Source organism: Crinia signifera, chromosome 8 (assembly GCF_055691185.1).
Source record: "Crinia signifera chromosome 8, ASM5569118v1, whole genome shotgun sequence".
Classification (NCBI taxonomy): Eukaryota; Metazoa; Chordata; class Amphibia; order Anura; family Myobatrachidae; genus Crinia; species Crinia signifera.
The window spans coordinates 173,680,472-173,698,780 of record NC_139224.1 but is presented as its reverse complement, the minus strand read 5'-3'; the positions used below and the strand labels follow the sequence as shown (position 1 = coordinate 173,698,780).

Genomic DNA, 18,309 nt, shown 5'->3' with positions numbered 1-18,309 from the left:
TGCAGGAAGGTGGTTGAAGACATGCTACAAAGTGATGAGATTCCGCTCTGTTATATTGATGTGTTGCGGCTATATGTTCATCACCCTCTGTAGTGTTAACACACAAATTGTGCCGTATATCACAAAGGCATAATCAGCCGGTAGACAAGTGCAGCACGTGAAGGAGGAAAAAGCTCTTTCTTAGTTAGGCCTTAATGACTGCAGAGGAAGAAGGCCTACAGTATACAGCGCCGTAATTCTCAGATGGTTGGATGGCGGTGTATATAATAAGTTGTTTTTTAAAAATACATTGGGTGGATTTTATCAAAACTGCGATATACAGTACCACACCCCTTATGGCATGTTTAATGGCGCTGATTAACACCCCATGCCAAGGGTTTATTGATAGCACACGCTGCAACCATTTATGCAGTGTGCAGTATTTATCCTCAGGAGTCTCGCGACAGTGGAGTCTGGGCACTATTATGGTCAGACTCCACAACACTTCCCTGGGTTTCCAGGGCTATAGGCAAAGCAATGGGGCCCCTACCCACCCATCAACAGGAAATCTTAACATGCCCCCCCTACAGGCCTGCACCAGCTCTACATTTGCTTCCATACATTAAATGGCTGCCAGTACTCTGATTGGTACATAGCACCAGCCATCCATTCACTGTCTGGCTGCAGGCTGGGAAGCAGGAAGAGAATGCTGCACTCTGATTGGTGGATAGCTCCAGTCACCCACCAATCAGTATGCAGACAGCCATTCCCCGGCTGGGAAGCAAGAAGAGAATAGAGCATGGCCGCTCTGATGTTGTCTGCTGCCTCCCAAGCAGCTCAGGAGACAGATGCTCACAGCCTAATCTTCACCTGCTTAGAGGCCCCTAGATTTGGGGGGCCCTTGGGCAGCTGCCGATTAAGCCCATACATTAAGATGGGTCTACATGAACCCCCCCTCCTTTTGGCAAGTGGCTCAAAATATGATAACAATAGCAATGGTATATATTGGGTAAGGATCTCCAAAGGCAAAATCTTTCTCTAATGGGCAAAACCTTGCAGCCCTGCAGGTGGGGCAGATGTAACAGGTGCAGAGACAGATAGATTTGAGTAAGTTTTATTTGTTTATGTGTAAGCTTGAGACAATTTAAAAATGCATGACACAAACCCAGGGACAGAGTGTGTGTCCCCCTCCCCCCCCCCCCCCCACCGAAACATAGAATTTCACAGCAGATAAGAACCACTTGGCCCATCTAGTCTGCCCCCTTTTTAAACATGTTACCTCAAACCATATTTGATCCTTATTTTTTTGTAAGGATATCACTATGCCTATAACAAGCATGTTTAAATTGTACTACTGTATTTGCCGCTACCACCTCTGATGGGAGGCTATTCCACCTATCTACAATGCTCTTTGCAGACAGGCGTTTTTCCCGAACCACTAAAGGAAGCAATAGTCAGACCACTTCTTAAAAAATCTAATTTAGACCCTGACTGCATGACCAACTACAGGCCAGTATCAAATCTTCCTTTTCTAGGAAAGGTTATTGAGAAAGTGGTTGCAACTCAACTAGAGACCCACCTGTTAACCCATGACATTTATGATCCGTTCCAGTCAGGATTCAGGAGAAGACATAGCACAGAAACAGCTCTGGTATCTGTGCTCAATGATCTTCTAAATGCAAGGGATAGAGGAGACTGTTCAATCCTAATCCTTCTGGACCTCTCTGCAGCATTTGACACCATTGACCATGGGATTCTAATTGAGCGCCTGAAGAATTTCTGTGGCCTGGGTGGCACAGTCCTTAGCTGGTTCAAATCATTTCTCGCTGGCAGGTCACAGAGAGTTGCATCGGGAGTATACTCTTCACCACCAGTGCCGTTGTCTTGTGGTGTCCCACAGGGCTCTATACTATCTCCCATGCTTTTTGCAGTATACATGCTTCCACTTGGTGACATAATCAGACGTCACGGCCTGGTCTACCACTGCTATGCAGATGATACCCAACTGTACCTGTCCTTTGCTCCAGGCACCGTTAACACAATAACAACCTTAAATGGCTGCCTAGCTGAGCTCCAGGAGTGGATGAGTGCCAGTTGGCTGAGACTGAACCCAGATAAAACAGAAGTCCTGATGATAAATCACAGGACAAGACGGCAGCATAGCCAACTGACAGGTCTTAAGCTGGGGGGCACAGCACTTAAAAACTCTGATCATGTGCGCAATCTTGGTGTTGTCCTGGATAATGGCCTGACACTTAAACATCAGGTGTCAGCCACAATCAAATCCTCATTCTTTCATCTGAGAAACATAGCCAGAATCAAGCATTTAATTCCCTCAGAAGACCTTCCTAAAGTCATACATGCATTTATATCATCACGACTAGACTACTGCAATGCTCTCTACCTGGGTCTTCCAGCAAAAGAATTGCACCGCTTGCAGCTGGTACAAAATGCAGCCGCCAGACTATTAACTAACCAGCCCCGCTCCTGCCACATAACTCCCATTCTCTACGCCCTTCACTGGCTACCTGTAAAATGGCGAATCGTTTTAGAGATTGGCTTACTCACTTTCAAGGCCCTACATGACCAGGGCCCAAGGTACCTGCAACAGCTGCTGATCCCTTACTGCCCTACTCGATTACTACGATCCACTGAAGAAGGACTACTAACAGTACCCAGGATCTCCCTGAATTCATCTGGGGGTCGAGCTTTCAACTTTGCTGCTCCAACTCTGTGGAACTCTCTCCCTCGCACAGTGCGAGAAGCGCCCACTATAGAATCCTTTAAAAATAGACTAAAGACGTACTTATTTACTCAAGCATTTCACTGACATCTACTGTTAAGCTTGTTTTGTATTTCGAGCTGTAAAGACAATGTGTGAAGCACTTTGAGTCCTATTGGGAGAAAAGTGCTATATAAATATCATTATTATTATTATTATTACTACTCTTTCTGTGAAGTAATTCTTCCTCAGATTTCTCCTGAATCTTCTTCCCTCTAGTGTCAGTGTCATAGTTTCCATCATGTCCCCCCTTTCCCTTCTCTGCTCCAAAGTATACATATTAAGATCTTTTAGTCTTTCCTGGTACGTTTTGTGATGTAGGCCATGCACCATTTTAGTTGCTCTTCTTTGTACAGTCTCTAATGTATTTATATCCTTCTGGAGATATGGCCTCCAGAACTGAACACAGTACTCTAGGTGAGGTCGTACCAATGACCTATACAGTGGCATTATTACTTCTTTCTTTCTACTGCTGATACCTCTCCCTATGCAACCAAGCATCTGACTTGCCTTCTTCATTGCTTTGTTACATTGCCTACCTGCTTTTAAGTCCCCTGAAATAGTGACACCTAGATCCCTCTCTTCCTCAGTAGTTTCCATTATAGTGCCATTTATACTATATTGAGTCTTTGGATTTCTGAGACCCAAGTGCATGATTTTGCATTTTTTGGCATTAAACTGTAGTTGCCATTCTCTTGACCATTCCTCTAATCTACCCCTCCCCCGCTTTCTGGAGGTGCCGGCAATTCCCACCGAAAGCGGCCCTGCATATGGGGATTGTTGTTTTGTTGTTTTGAGGAATCCCTAAGAGTACATTATATTTATTGAATTTCTTTAATTAACAAACATAAAACCATACCAGACAAAGTGTGGGATGTACTAAGGGGAAAATGCGGTAAAACCCCTGTTTTACCGCATTTTCCTATGTATTAAAACCCCGCCGCCTCATTACCGCAGGGAAGGGTATTGGCACCTTTTGGTGGCGATAGCCTACAGAAGCCTATGGGCTTCTTTTCGCCGCCCGACGCCTCCGCCGCAAACACGCCAACCCCCCTCTCCCCTCCCCCTGGGTTACCTGGTCCAGGTCCTCCTGGACCCGGAAGGATATCCCTTCCTCCCCCTAGTAACGCAGCCGGACGTCCTTCCGGCTGCAGGGGGAGGAGGAGGCGCCGGGGAAAGCCTGCTTAGCTGTCCCCGGCGTGAGGGGAGAGCCAGGCGGCAGGGAGGTGACGCATACCAGAGTACAGGTATCGCAGGGGGGCTCTGTCACCGCATCACAATGCCAGCTGCATATGTTAGTAAATATGCGCTGGCATCGTGGCGGACGGGCGGCGATGTATATTAATGCATCCCTCTCAAAGTTACAAGTTTATGTGTATTTAAAATAGTTTATTTTAATATTATACCTTTTTAAAATGAAAGAGCCTTTCCCCAATTCTATATACAGAATGGTGGGGAGGTGAACATGGAGACTCTCAGGGGGATATTCGGACCTGATCAGGTGGCTGCGAATTTGCAGGCCGGGCGATAATCGAACAACGGGTCATAATAAGCTACGCACACAGACTGCACACATTGGGGAATCATTACATAGTGAGCGGCTGTTATCTGGGACTGTCAGGTAATACGCAGGTATGGCCAGGTGTGTGAGGGGAAGTCATGTGACATCAGCTCCGCCCCTGATCAGCCTGATTCTATCACAGCCGCTGAGTGAGTCCTGGGCTACGCACACACTGCACACACTGGGGAATCATTACATGGTGAGCGGCTGTTATCTGGGAGTGTCAGGTAATACGCAGGCGTGGCCAGGTGTGTGAGGGGAAGTCATGTGACATCAGCTCCACCCCCGATCAGCCTGATTCTATCACAGCCGCTGAGTAAGTCCTGGGCTACACACAGACTGCACACACTGGGGAATCATTACATGGGGAGCGGCTGTTATCTGGGAGTGTCAGGTAATACGCAGGCGTGGCCAGGTGTGTGAGGGGAAGTCATGTGACATCAGCTCCACCCCCGATCAGCCTGATTCTATCACAGCCGCTGAGTGAGTCCTGGGCTACGCACACACTGCACACACTGGGGAATCATTACATGGTGAGCAGCTGTTATCTGGGAGTGTCAGGGAATACGCAGGTGTGGCCAGGTGTCTGAGGGGAAGTCATGTGACATCAGCTCCGCCCCTGATCAGCCTGATTCTATCACAGCCGCTGAGTAAGTCCTGGGCTACGCACACACTGCACACACTGGGAATCATTACATGGTGAGCGGCTGTTATCTGGGAGTGTCAGGGATAATACAGGTGTGGCCAGGTGTGTGAGGGGAAGTCATGTGATGTCAGCTCCGCCCCCGATCAGCCTGATTCTATCATAACCGCTGAGTAAGTCCTGGGCTACGCACACACTGCACACACTGGGGAATCATTACATGGTGAGCGGCTGTTATCTGGGAGTGTCAGGGATAATACAGGTGTGGCCAGGTGTGTGAGGGGAAGTCATGTGATGTCAGCTCCACCCCTGATCAGCCTGATTCTATCACAGCCGCTGAGTGAGTCCTGGGCTACGCACACACTGCACACACTGGGGAATCATTACATGGTGAGCGGCTGTTATCTGGGAGTGTCAGGTAATACGCAGGCGTGGCCAGGTGTGTGAGGGGAAGTCATGTGACATCAGCTCCACCCCCGATCAGCCTGATTCTATCACAGCCGCTGAGTAAGTCCTGGGCTACACACAGACTGCACACACTGGGGAATCATTACATGGGGAGCGGCTGTTATCTGGGAGTGTCAGGTAATACGCAGGCGTGGCCAGGTGTGTGAGGGGAAGTCATGTGACATGAGCTCCAGCCCCGATCAGCCTGATTCTATCACAGCCGCTGAGTAAGTCCTGGGCTACGCACACACTGCACACACTGGGGAATCATTACATGGTGAGCAGCTGTTATCTGGGAGTGTCAGGGAATACGCAGGTGTGGCCAGGTGTCTGAGGGGAAGTCATGTGATGTCAGCTCCGCCCCCGATCAGCCTGATTCTATCACAGCCGCTGAGTAAGTCCTGGGCTACACACACTGCGCACACTGGGGAATCATTACATGGTGAGCATCTTGCATATGGATTAGCTAATAATCGCCAATCTGCATACTTTTTGCAAGCTGTTCATGAGCCACGCACAGCAATTTGCAGCCTCGCACAGGATGGGATTTCACTCTGGCTGGGCCGCGATTACCTGATCGCCGAGCCCCGCAAATTAGCAGCCTTGCGATCAGGTTTGAATAGCCCCTCAGTGTCTGTGGGATATTTAGGGTGCAGTGGGGTACACCTTCCATCCTCAGCCTTCTTTTAGTTGTTGTGAGCACTGTAATGTGTTAAGAAGAGGCTATTATTGCTGCTCTGTTGACATCTATATGGATCCCATTACCTGCTTAACAGGGTGAAAAATTGTACTCTGGTTAAACTACAACTATTACATTTTTTAATCAAAGCCTCTTTTTTATGTAATGAGATTTTGGAAACATTTTCTTCATTGTAATATCCAAACTCTCTCTTCCATGGCATGTTCTACCTCCTGCAAATTACCTACACAATGTCCTCGTGAATATTTTTTTTTCTCCAGCCTTTTGCCAGCAGGACAGTTCCTGAAGTGCAAGGGCATAAGGCTTGTCACACTATCCGTATACTGGGAATTACTGCTACTTTTATTTGGGGACAGTTTTTACTGATGTCCAAAAAGCACAACTATAGCCAGAAGCAAACGGTTTGGCTTTAATTTTGATCTAGATTTGTTCTTCTTTGTACTTCATATTCTAAAATATTTGTTGCTGAATAGGGTTCTGTGTAAAAGCAACAACATTCATTGACTGAAGGATAAACTTTACTGTAACAGAACAGTTGAACAAGAAGATTAACAAGAAAATGTACTAGCGCAATAAAGAGAGGCTATACAGCGATATATTAAGGCACAGCGCCACCTTCTGTGCCTCCAGAATATCTTCCAAGAAATTCTTAGCCTGTAGCTGTTGCTATACTATACTATTAACAATATTCCCCACAAGTCATTGCTTGGCACATATTTCACTAGCTGAATTGATATACCCTATTAACCAATAATAACATTCTTTCTTTATATAAGACTGCACCACCTAAATACATGTAGTGAGAGGTACAGCACTACTAATTAGAACTGTAAATAATAGCGTTTTTCTGCACAAACTTGGCCAAACCGCTCAGAAATTGTCCTTTTTTAAATAATTGAATTAGGTTAGAACAGTGGTGTCAAACTCATGGCCCTCCAGCTGTTGTTTAACTACATGTCCCAGCATGCCCAGTCACAGTTTTAGCAATCCATTATATAAAATCTGTGGCATGACATCCTGGACCATGTAGTTCCACAACAGCTGGAGGGCCATGAGTTTGACTAAACTGGGTTAGAACCTTTATTTAACATCTATCTGTTACGAGTTGCCTCTGGTGGGTCTTAGTTACTGCAGCCTGACTTCTGTCTGTGCAGTCTCACCTGTCATAATGTGTTTGGATGTCCAGCTGCGGTGATTAGGAGGCTTGTCCTTCCTGGTTGTTTTCATTGGGTGTTGCTCCCTATATTACCCAGCATGCCCTAAGCTCTGTGCTGGTTATACTGCTAGTTTCTAGTGCTATTGCTGGTCATACCTGATTACTCCTGTATTCTCTTAATCATCTGTTACTTTGCATGTAGCTGTTAATATGCATATGCTGACAAATATTGGTCCTGCCTGGGGGCATATTGACCAAGCCTGTGTTATCCTGTAACCTGACTCTGTCCTTGCCTGTATACCCTGATCCTCAATCCTGAATCAGTCCTTGATTGTATACCCTAATCATGAGTCATTGCCTGCTGTATACTCTGATCCTGTCCAGCCCTGTGTTCACCTACCTGGATCCTGTTTCCCAGAGTTTAACCCTTCATGTGCCTGTGCTGTGTTTGGTCTTTTTTTCCCAGCTGATACCTGCTCTATTGGAGCTTCTGTTTGTATGCTGGGATTATACCCGTGTCCTAAGCTGGAACTGCTCCTGAGTCTGGACCCTGTAAAATCAAGGTTTTACTCATAGTATTTGTGTTATGAGACTAGCTAGTCTGTCTTCTACAATATATTTCTGTAACTTAAGCTGTATACACACGGGGGCGATAGGTGCTGAAATCGCTGGGAATATGGTCGCTGGCGACCATATTGCCAGTGATTGGGAGTGTGCCCCGGCGATAAATCGCCGGGTGCGCGCTCCCGTTTTCAGCCCCATTCTAATCGCTGGTCGCAGGAGCTTGCTCCTGCGACCAGCTGATTACCTCTGCGGCACCACCAGCAGAGGTTCCTTTTCATCAGCGACCATCTCTGGTCGCTGATGAAAAGGAGACACTGGGCAATATATTGCTCAGCAATGTATTCCTAGCAATATATTGCTGAGCAATATATCCAGGGTTGCCTACCCTCCCGGAATGGCCGGGAGGGTCCCGGAAATCGGGTCCCCCTCAAGGCCCCCTGGAAAGAGGGGCAACCCTCCAGCATTGCCCTTCATCACCGGCGGACACCCCCACCCGGCGGGGGGTCGCCGGGTTAAATGACATGATCGCGGCTTTTTAAATGACGAGATCACTATGGACACGCCCCTAGTAGGACAGCCAGTCATGTGGCTCTGCCCCCTTTCCCTCCCGGAGATGGCCCCGCCCCCTGCTTTACTGAGCTGGCTGCCCTCTCCCGGATAGGGCAGCCAAAAAGTCGGCAACTATGAATATATCTCCCCCATGTGTATGGGGTTTAACACAGTTTTTTTATATTTATTTGGTTACAATACTTACCTGCTCTGCTGAATCCTCTGGAGCAGGCATTCCCAACCACGTTCCTCAGGGCACACCAACAGTGCAGGTTTTAGTGATATCCAGGCTTGAGCACAGGTGACTTAATTAGTACCTGAGTGATTCTGATTAAACCATCTGTGCTGAAGCCTGGATATCACTAAAACCTGCACTGTTGGTGTGCCTTGAGGACCGTGGTTGGGAATGTCTGCTCTGGAGGCTCATGAAAATCTCCCAGCCCCCTTGAAGATTGGGTACGCTTCTCAGCCCCCTGCATCTACAAATTATCCTCAGCTGTCAAAAAAGGATTATGATGATCTCATGCGTATTGAATTACATCATAGTTACTGCCACAATGTCAGCAATCGCTGCATTGTGTAACTGGGGCACGGCCATGGTGACACAATTTTGGCGACAGGGACCCCACTCCACCCCTTTGCATCATCGCGTCAACCGGTACGCCCCCATATGCCTTCCCCCTTGCAATGCCTATGTGAAAGTCAGCAAATATAATCACAATATAGATACTGGGATGAAGCCTGCCAACTGGCGGAACGCATTGGTACAGTTTCCTGTACCTACCTCTATCCAGTTTCCTGTACCTATCTGACCTACCTCTATCCAGTTTCCTGTACCTAGCTGACCTACCTATAACCAGTTTCCTATACCTACCTGACCACCTTTATCCAGTTTCCTGTACCTACCTCACCTACCTCTATCCAGTCTCCCGTACCTACGTGACCTACCTCTATCCAGTTTCCTGTACCTACCTGACCTACCTCTATCCAGTTTCCTGTACCTACCTGACCTACCTCTATCCAGTCTCCCGTACCTACGTGACCTACCTCTATCCAGTTTCCCGTACCTATCTGACCTACCTCTATCCAGTTTCCCGTACTTCCCTGACCTACCTCTATCCAATTTCCTGTACCTACCTAACAGGGGAACATGATGTGGAGGAATGCCAATGATCGTGGTTGTCCACGGGAGGAATGTCTAGGGGAGATGGAGACGATGGACCATTTCTTGATCAAGTGCCCCTTTCATGTAAATGTTTACAAGAGAGTTTCAGGAGCTTTGGGTATCCCGTGCCTTTCGGGGCTTAGTTACCCAGAGTGGGCTTATGGAGCATTCAGAAGATATGGTGTATTTAAGTTGACCACAATTTATTTAGTCAGTTTAGTAGTTAGATACCACACATGGATGGCACGGTGTCAGCTTTCCCTAAAAGATAAAATCCTTCCTTGTGAAGTGGTGGTGGATTTGATTCTACACGAGGTGGAGAGGACGATGGATCTAGACAGGAAAAGGGTGGATGCTGTCAGGTGGTCCAATTGGTGGGGCCGCCTGAAACCCCCTTGAGTGGGTGGCAGATATCCTTTTCCAGGTTTAGCTGGAACTATCTCTCTTTTCACATCCTGTAGATTTTGGAAATAAGGGTTTTTAATGGAACAGGTTTTGAGTAGATCTAAAAAAGCCTTGCTCAGTTTTCCTTTGCAAAATATATATGTATATATATATATATATATATATATATATATATATATATGTATTTCTTTATTTATTGTTAGTTTTGCTTATTAGGCAGATGTATCCTTTGGTATATTGCAGTTTGCATTAATTTATGTTATGCATTAATATTTCATTTGTGTTAAGATGTAAAATACTTTTTATTTTATTTATTTATTATAATATATTGTAAATATTGTAAATTGTAAAACACCCTTGCCTCGCTTCCCACAGCCTAACCTTAACACCCCCTACCCATACCTCAGCAGCTTATCCCTCACCCACATATTGAGGGCATGGTGGGAACAAGGCCACAACATAATAATTGTATTTTATATGCAGTGTCCAGGTGTTAGGGGCCGTAATGCACGTTAATGGCGGTGGGTGGTTACGAGCCAGGAAAGATAAACACTGCCTACTCTTATTCTTGTGTCGTCGATGAATAATTCACAGCGAGCACGGGAGAAGTGGCACATTCATTTATTTTAAAAGATAAATACATTGCATGGAGAAGGCTGATATTGAAATGTATTTGGAAATGACAAGTCTGTATTTTGTTGTATCTCTGTTACCAGTGAAATGTCAGAACGCTTTCCGACACATTGCCATATAATTGAGACCATTTGTCCTTTGGTAAAGTGTCAATTATCTGAGAGGAGGGGAAAGAAAAGTTGGAGAAGGAGAAAGTCGCCTTTTACTTTGTCCCCGAGAATTCGGGTAAACACCCGTACCCATTATATGCCCTTCAGGAATGAGCGCTGCCTCCTTGTGGACCGGGCCCATAATGTCCAGCTCAGGGGAACTAATTCCAATATGCGCACAATATATGTTATTGTAGAGTTTCCAGCACTTTCTCCATAGAACATAGGGGGTTATTCAGACCTGATGACAAGGCTGCTAAATCTCACTGGGTAGTATTGGACTGGTTACCGATGGTCGGTCTAGGAACCGATGGCACTGGGTAGGTATCGGACTGGTTTTCCGATGGTTGGACTGGAAACCATTGGTACTGGGTAGTATCAGACAGGTAGCATCGGTAGGTAGCATCGGTCTGGGTACTGATGGTACAAGCTGTATACCGATGGTGTGTCTGAGAACTGATATAGTGGGCTAATATCGTGCTGGGTACCGCTGGTCGGTATAAAAAAACGATGGAGTGGGCTGATAACGTGCTGGGTACCACTGGTCGGTCTGAGAACCGATGGTGTGGGCTGATATCGGGCTGGGTACTGCTGGTCGGTCTGAGAACCAATGGTGTGGGCTGATATTGGGCTGGGTACTGCTGGTCGGTCTGAGAACCGATGGGGTGGGCTGATATCGGGCTGGGTACGATGTACAGATGGCAGCTGGAGATGGTATTAGCGGAAGTCAATCTAGCAGCAGGAGAATAACCAGGACTGAGCAGCAGCAAAATCCAGCTGGTACCACAAGAGTATCCTGGAGCCTTGGGAGAACTCTCTGGAACAAACACAGGAGGAAGACAATTGTTCAAGGCACTGGAGGATTGTGGGAGACCTGCATATATCCCCCAAGGTGTGTGCTGATTGGGTGCTGCAGCAGCAATTTGGACAGAACCAGGAAGTGATCTTACCTGATTTGTACCGGTGTCATGTGATCACAGCTGGAGTCACTGGAGTTGCTGGATAGGTCAATAGCAGTCAGCTGATCACAGGTGTCATGGCGGCGCCCATGTCCAGTTGTTTGTAGAAAACACCATGCGACATGTAACCACGTGAGAAGATGACACGGGGACATCCTGTCAACAATGTCAGCGGCCACTCTGCGGCACAGAGTGCTTCAACAGGCTGGTAAGTGACGCGCACAGACAGTGTGATTACTGCGATCACCATGATTCCTGACATCCTGTAGTAGACCAAGACCATACTTGCTGACTTTTAAAATTGCCCCGCCCCCAATCCATACAAACACGCGAGTAGGGGGCGGGGCTAAAATGACGCAAAATGACATGATTTGCATCATTTTAGTCCCGCACCTTGCCGCGGACCCGTGAAAACCGGTAATTAGTGCGGCACTGCAGGGGGGTGCCTGACAAATGCGGGAGGATTGACAACCTACTTGGGGGACCGGGAGGGAAGGCAAGCCTGACCAAGACACGCAATCATTTCATCAGAGTGTGCACCAGGAAAATGTGATGTGGCCTATTTGAAAATTTATGTATTATTATTATTATTATTATTATTATTATTATTATTATAGTGGAGATTTGCTACATTCCTGAGTCTTGATACTATTTACTATTATTTCTGCATCTTTATTGTACAAAAAGGGGCTAGAGAAATGGCTCTACTGTATATGTGAATGGAGATAGAAGGAAGTCACAGACTGAGAGTTATATAGTGGGAGGAGCAGGGTCCCCATCAGCACAGAGTATATCAGGAGAGGAGTGATGTGTCAGTGAGGACAGGGCTGCATGTGACAGGGGCAGTGACATGATGTGAGGAGGGGAATGGAGGCAGCAGGAAGCCACAGACTGAGAGTTATATAGTGGGAGGAGCAGGGTCCCCATCAGCACAGAGTATATCAGGAGATGAGTGATGTGTCAGTGAGGACAGGGCTGCATGTGACAGGAGCAGTGACATGATGTTCGGAGGGGAATGGGGGCAGCAGGAAGCCACACTGAGAGTTATATAGTGGGAGGTGCAGGGTCCCCAGCAGCACTGAATATATCAGGAGATGAGTGATGTGTCAGTGAGGACAGGGCTGCATGTGACAAGGACAGTGACATGATGTGAGGAGGGGAATTAAGGCAGCAGGAAGCCACAGACTGAGAGTTATATAGTGGGAGGAGCAGGGTTCCCAGCAGCACAGAGTATATCAGGAGATGAGTGATGTGTCAGTGAGGACAGGGCTGCATGTGACAAGGACAGTGACATGATGTGAGGAGGGGAATTAAGGCAGCAGGAAGCCACAGACTGAGAGTTATATAGTGGGAGGAGCAGGGTCCACAGCAGCACAGAGTATATCAGGAGATGAGTGGTGTATCAGTGAGGACAGGGCTGTATGTGACAGGGGCAGTGACATGATGTGAGGAGGGGAATGGAGGCAGCAGGAAGTCACAGACTGAGAGTTATATAGTGGGAGGAGCAGGGTCCCCAGCAGCACAGAGTATATCAGGAGATGAGGGATGTGTCAGTGAGGACAGGGCTGTATGTGACAGGGGCAGTGACATGATGTGAGGAGGGGAATGGGGGCAGCAGGAAGCCACAGACTGAGAGTTATATAGTGGGAGGAGCAGGGTCCCCAGCAGCACAGAGTATATCAGGAGATGAGTGATGTGTCAGTGAGGACAGGGCTGCATGTGACAGGGGCAGTGACATGATGTGAGGAGGGGAATAGAAGCAGCAGGAAGACACAGACAGAGTTATATAGTGGAAGGAGCAGGGTCCCCAGCAGCACAGAGTATATCAGGAGATGAGTAGTGTATCAGTGAGGACAGGGCTGTATGTGACAAGGGGAGTGACATGATGTAAGGAGGGGAATGGAGGCAGCAGGTAGCCAAGGACTATGCCATGTTCTTACATACAAACACATCCTTATCTATATGTTTGCTTATTCCAGTAGAAGTCGTCCAGTAATTACCTTTTTCTGATACATAAACAGCAGACGACGTAGATGAAAATAAAGCGCATGGACACATTACAGGAAGTAAATGCTCTTTGTACTGTACTTTGTGTACTGACTACGGTGAAGTCCCCAGTCGTTGTCGCGTTGGAATTCTGAATCCATTTACAGGGATTTCCCGTAGCGGACATGTCTGTTCTCATGCTGACGGATATATCTGTGCTGTGGAAAGTTGACAGAACTTTCCCCACCCGTCAAGTTTATCTTCTGATAACAACAATCTTTGTGGATCCTAAAGCTAGCGGCCGGGGTAGAAGTTTATCAGTATGAATATTTTATTGGGATGTAATAGGTTCTACTTGCATCAAACAGAACCGATTTGAAATAGACATAGTACCTACTTGGCGACTTTGGAATGCTCAATTGCATTGAATACTTAATTAAAAATGATAACGTTCCTATGATGTTATGGCATAGGCTTTCTGGCGGCAATGCACTTAAGCAGTCGATATTAAGTACAGAAAAAAATGCACAGTATTTATGATCAATAACTGTGAGACTCTGTATTTGGTTTACTAAAAGGTTTCAACGTATATGAAGTACTAACGCAACAATAAACAATGGAGATAGAACAGAAGGAATCCCATATAGATCTAAAGGATTATCTTCTGCTGTATATATATATGAGACAACACAAGATGGAACACGGCTTCACTGTTCGGCAAAACTTTTTAATAATCAGTTTGTACAGGAAGTGGTTACTACAAAGGCAGGAAGTGGCTACTACAAAGGCAGGAAGTGGCTACTACAAAGACAGGAAGTGGTTTCTACAAAGGCAGGAAGTGGCTACTACAAAGGCAGGAAGTGGCTACTACAAAGACAGGAAGTGGTTTCTACAAAGGCAGGAAGTGGCTACTACAAAAACAGGAAGTGGCTACTACAAAGGCAGGAAGTGGTTTCTACAAAGGCAGGAAGTGGCTACTACAAAAACAGGAAGTGGCTACTACAAAGGCAGGAAGTGGTTTCTACAAAGGCAGGAAGTGGCTACTACAAAAACAGGAAGTGGCTACTACAAAGGCAGGAAGTGGTTACTACAAAGGCAGGAAGTGGTTACTACAAGGGCTGGAAGTGGCTACTACAAAGGCAACCTTACAGTATGGCAGCTGTTTCTAGTGGCTGCATTTTAGGCGCATCATGTTTGTAGTTATATTCCAGTGGCAAACGCAGGATTTGTAGAGGGGGTTTCCCTATGCCCTCCACAATCTCCCACTCTGAAGAACATTGGAGCAAGTGCTGGAGTCTGGGGGAGCGGTAGAAGAACCTACTGTAGTAATGACCCTGGGCATTAATATACACATTGGTCTCTATATGCACAATACAGTATTAATATCTAACCCTATTGATGGTCTATATTATAGGCTGTATCACATACATAAATAATATAAATAAGTGGTCAGGAAAAGGTTAAACATTCCATAATTAATAAATACACAAACATAATAGAACAAGTACTGCACTTTCTAAGCTCATATTCTCCCACCTCATGGTAAGACTCCGGTCTCTTCTACCTGGCAGCTGCTCTCTTGTCCAGTGCACTGATTAGGGACAAAGATCCACACACCCTTGGTAGAAGAAGCTGATACAACTGGGCATATGCTGCCTCTCCACTCTGTCCCTTACATAGCATGATGTGGTGGTAGCTCTGGTAATTATTTTATATGCCATTGCTATTGTTGTCGAATTATAGCCAATAAAACAGGGTGATAAGCAATTAAAGTAGAGAAGGTGAAAGGTTACGGGTTCCTATTAACAGTGGAATGCAGGTCTTCCTTCATATAGTATGCACAAAAAGGGGTATGGAGATTAGGAAGTCAAATGTAATTATGGCACTGTACAACGCATTGGTTAGACCACATCTAGAATATGGAGTCCAATTCTGGGCCCCGCACTATAAAAAGGACATCATAGAAATGGAAAAAGTCCAAAGAAGAGCAACAAAACTAATAAGGGGATTGGAGAATTTAAGCTTTGAAGACAGATTGAACCATTTAGGATTGTTTATGCTAGAAAAGAGATGTTTAAGGGGGGGACATGCTTAACATGTACAAATATATCTGGGGCCAATATAAGGAACTGTCAGGTAGCCTTTTTACTGTAAGGAAGGACTCTAGGACACGTGGGCACGAGTTTACATTAGAGGAAATAATATTTCATTCACTTAGAAGCAAACATTCTTTTACAGTCAGGGCAGCCAAACTGTGGAACTCTCTTCCTGGTAAGGTGGTGTCGGCAGATAGAGAGGTGGTGTCGGCAGATGGAGAGGTGGTGTCAGCAGGCACAATAAATACGTTTAAAATAAGGTTGGACAAACATCTATTGGTTAAAAACATACATGGCAATAATCATAATCTGTCCTTAAATATATCAGTATACACTATGTATAACAAGGGATGAAGCTAATACACCAAGGATGAACTGGATGGACGGGAGTCTTTATTCAGCCTTAAATACTATGTAACTATGGGGGTAATTCTGGTTGATTCACAAGGCTGCGAATTTGCAGCCTTGCAAATCCACCAAACCCCACCCGGCGAATGAATGCCCACCCGCCCCCCTCGCAGCGTGGGTTCAGCCGCACAGGCTGTGAATGGATGTTTAGCATAAACATCCATTCATATGCCGCGGGTAACCTCCCACATCTTTCGATGGTCACCGACCAATTCAGGAGTAGCAAGTGGGCGCTATATATGCAGTGTGGGTATTTCTAATCACTGCACTATTTACTGTGATCCAGTCGGCACGGGTCGGCACATGCCTATATTCGCAGAACCGAAACATCAGTCCCCGCAGCGAATTCGCAGGAGGCGGATCCTTGCAGAACCAGGCCCATTGTCGCACTGTCCTGCAAACAGATACTTGTAACAGCCTGATGTCAGGACTCATTTCATTACACAACAGATGCTGTGGGTCCCTTCAGCCCCCGCAAGCTCCACAAAGGGGGATGTTATCAGAAACAAAAACAGAAATAAATGAAGATAAAAAAGAAGCAGAAATTGCAGCTGTTTTGTCTTCCTCCATCTCTGGCGGCGTCTGCGTCTCCGAGCAGGGCAGCGTGCCATGTTGCTATTAAGAGCAGCTCCACGGTCTAGCCAAGAGAATTAGGCACACGTTCTTAATGAAGCAGTTCATTAGCCTGGAAAACATAATGCATTCTCTACTGGCCATTGACTCTAAATATAATGTACTTACTCATACATCAGCTGTCTCCAGGCATAAAGCTCTGCGTCCCGTCCATCAGGGCTCCTGTACGGCTAATAATAGGGAAGCTCAATACAAGGGATGCTGGGGAGGCACAGAAACACCACCAGCTACATCTACCTGAGGTTCTTAAGGCACCGGAGTGCCCCAGGTTGGGGGGAGGCTCCCCGGCGGGGAGGGGGGGGGGAATGCGGCCGCCGCTACGCTCCGTTGGGGGGGGTTGGTGGAGGGAGATGCGGTCGCATCTGCCTCCAAGCGTGGGGAGCGGTTAGAGATGCGGCGATGGCCGCAGCTCCAGGGGGGTCAGTGCGGGCTCCAGGGGTGGAGGTAGCCTCACTTACCTGCTCCCAGGACGGTGCTTTCCACCTGCTCTCCTCGGCGCTGGCGGGAGTCGGGACCCTTCCTGCTGCTCCTCCAGGTAGCTCATTACCGCCCTCCAGTGGCCGGCGCCCTGGGCAAATGCCTAGAGCTGCCTAGTGGTGGCGCGGGCCCTGCACGAGTCACATAGGAACTTACTCTGGACTGTTCACGGCCGGCTTTGTTCACACGGGCACCGGTATTTGGCATATGCGCATGCGCAGTTATCTGAATGTGCATATGCCGGTTGCGTGCGGCCACAGAAAACAGATTGTTCGCCGGGTGCACGCACTCAAGGATGCAGGTGGGGAGCGTGGGGTGGTGGCGGAGAGTTGCGCCCATGGGAACTCAGACCGTGACGGTGCCGGGGGGGCGGGCAGCTGACATCACCGGATGTCAGCTGCCCGCCCTTTTCCTCCCGAGGGTGCACCTGAGAGTCACTTAGATAAACGTGCACGTTCCACATCATTCGATGGTCAGCGACAGGCCCTGCGTGCGAACACACGCTGCGAGGGGGGTGGGCGGCGTACCACTATTCGCAGGGCGGGTCTGGTTGGCTCGCACGGGTGCAACTTCATATTTGAGCGAATCAACTAGAATAACCCCCATAGTCCTGAGTCTCATCACCGCAACATTATTTCAATTGGGTCCGATTCAGGCCTGTTCAGTCGGGTCCTAATTTGGCCCCTTGTCTGATGGTGGGGAGCGGACCCCGGGCCAGAGCATGGACACGCCCAGAGTTTTGTGGGCATCCCCATGAAAATGCTGGGTGTTCCCTTGGGAATGCAGGCAGGCCGATGTCTGCTCAGGGCGGGCTGCTGAGGTCACATGGTTGATGTCACATGACACCACAGCACCCGCCCCCTTTTCGGCCAGCTCCAGTCAGTTTTGACTTTTATTTCCAAAGGGGAAAGTAATCATCCGATGCTCGGTGACCACAAATGATTTCTCTCCCCTTTGGCCGCATGAGAGGGGTGTGTTCTCACATGTTAATGAGGGGATGCAGGCAGCGGGAGGGGT

At 47.4% G+C, this 18,309-nt stretch overlaps 1 long non-coding RNA gene across 1 annotated transcript in view; it reads right to left on the bottom strand.

Moving 5' to 3' along the window:
* The window catches only part of LOC146026822 (uncharacterized), an 89,632-nt gene that overhangs the window by 43,889 nt on the left and 27,434 nt on the right, over positions 1-18,309 (bottom strand). The window lies entirely within an intron of this gene.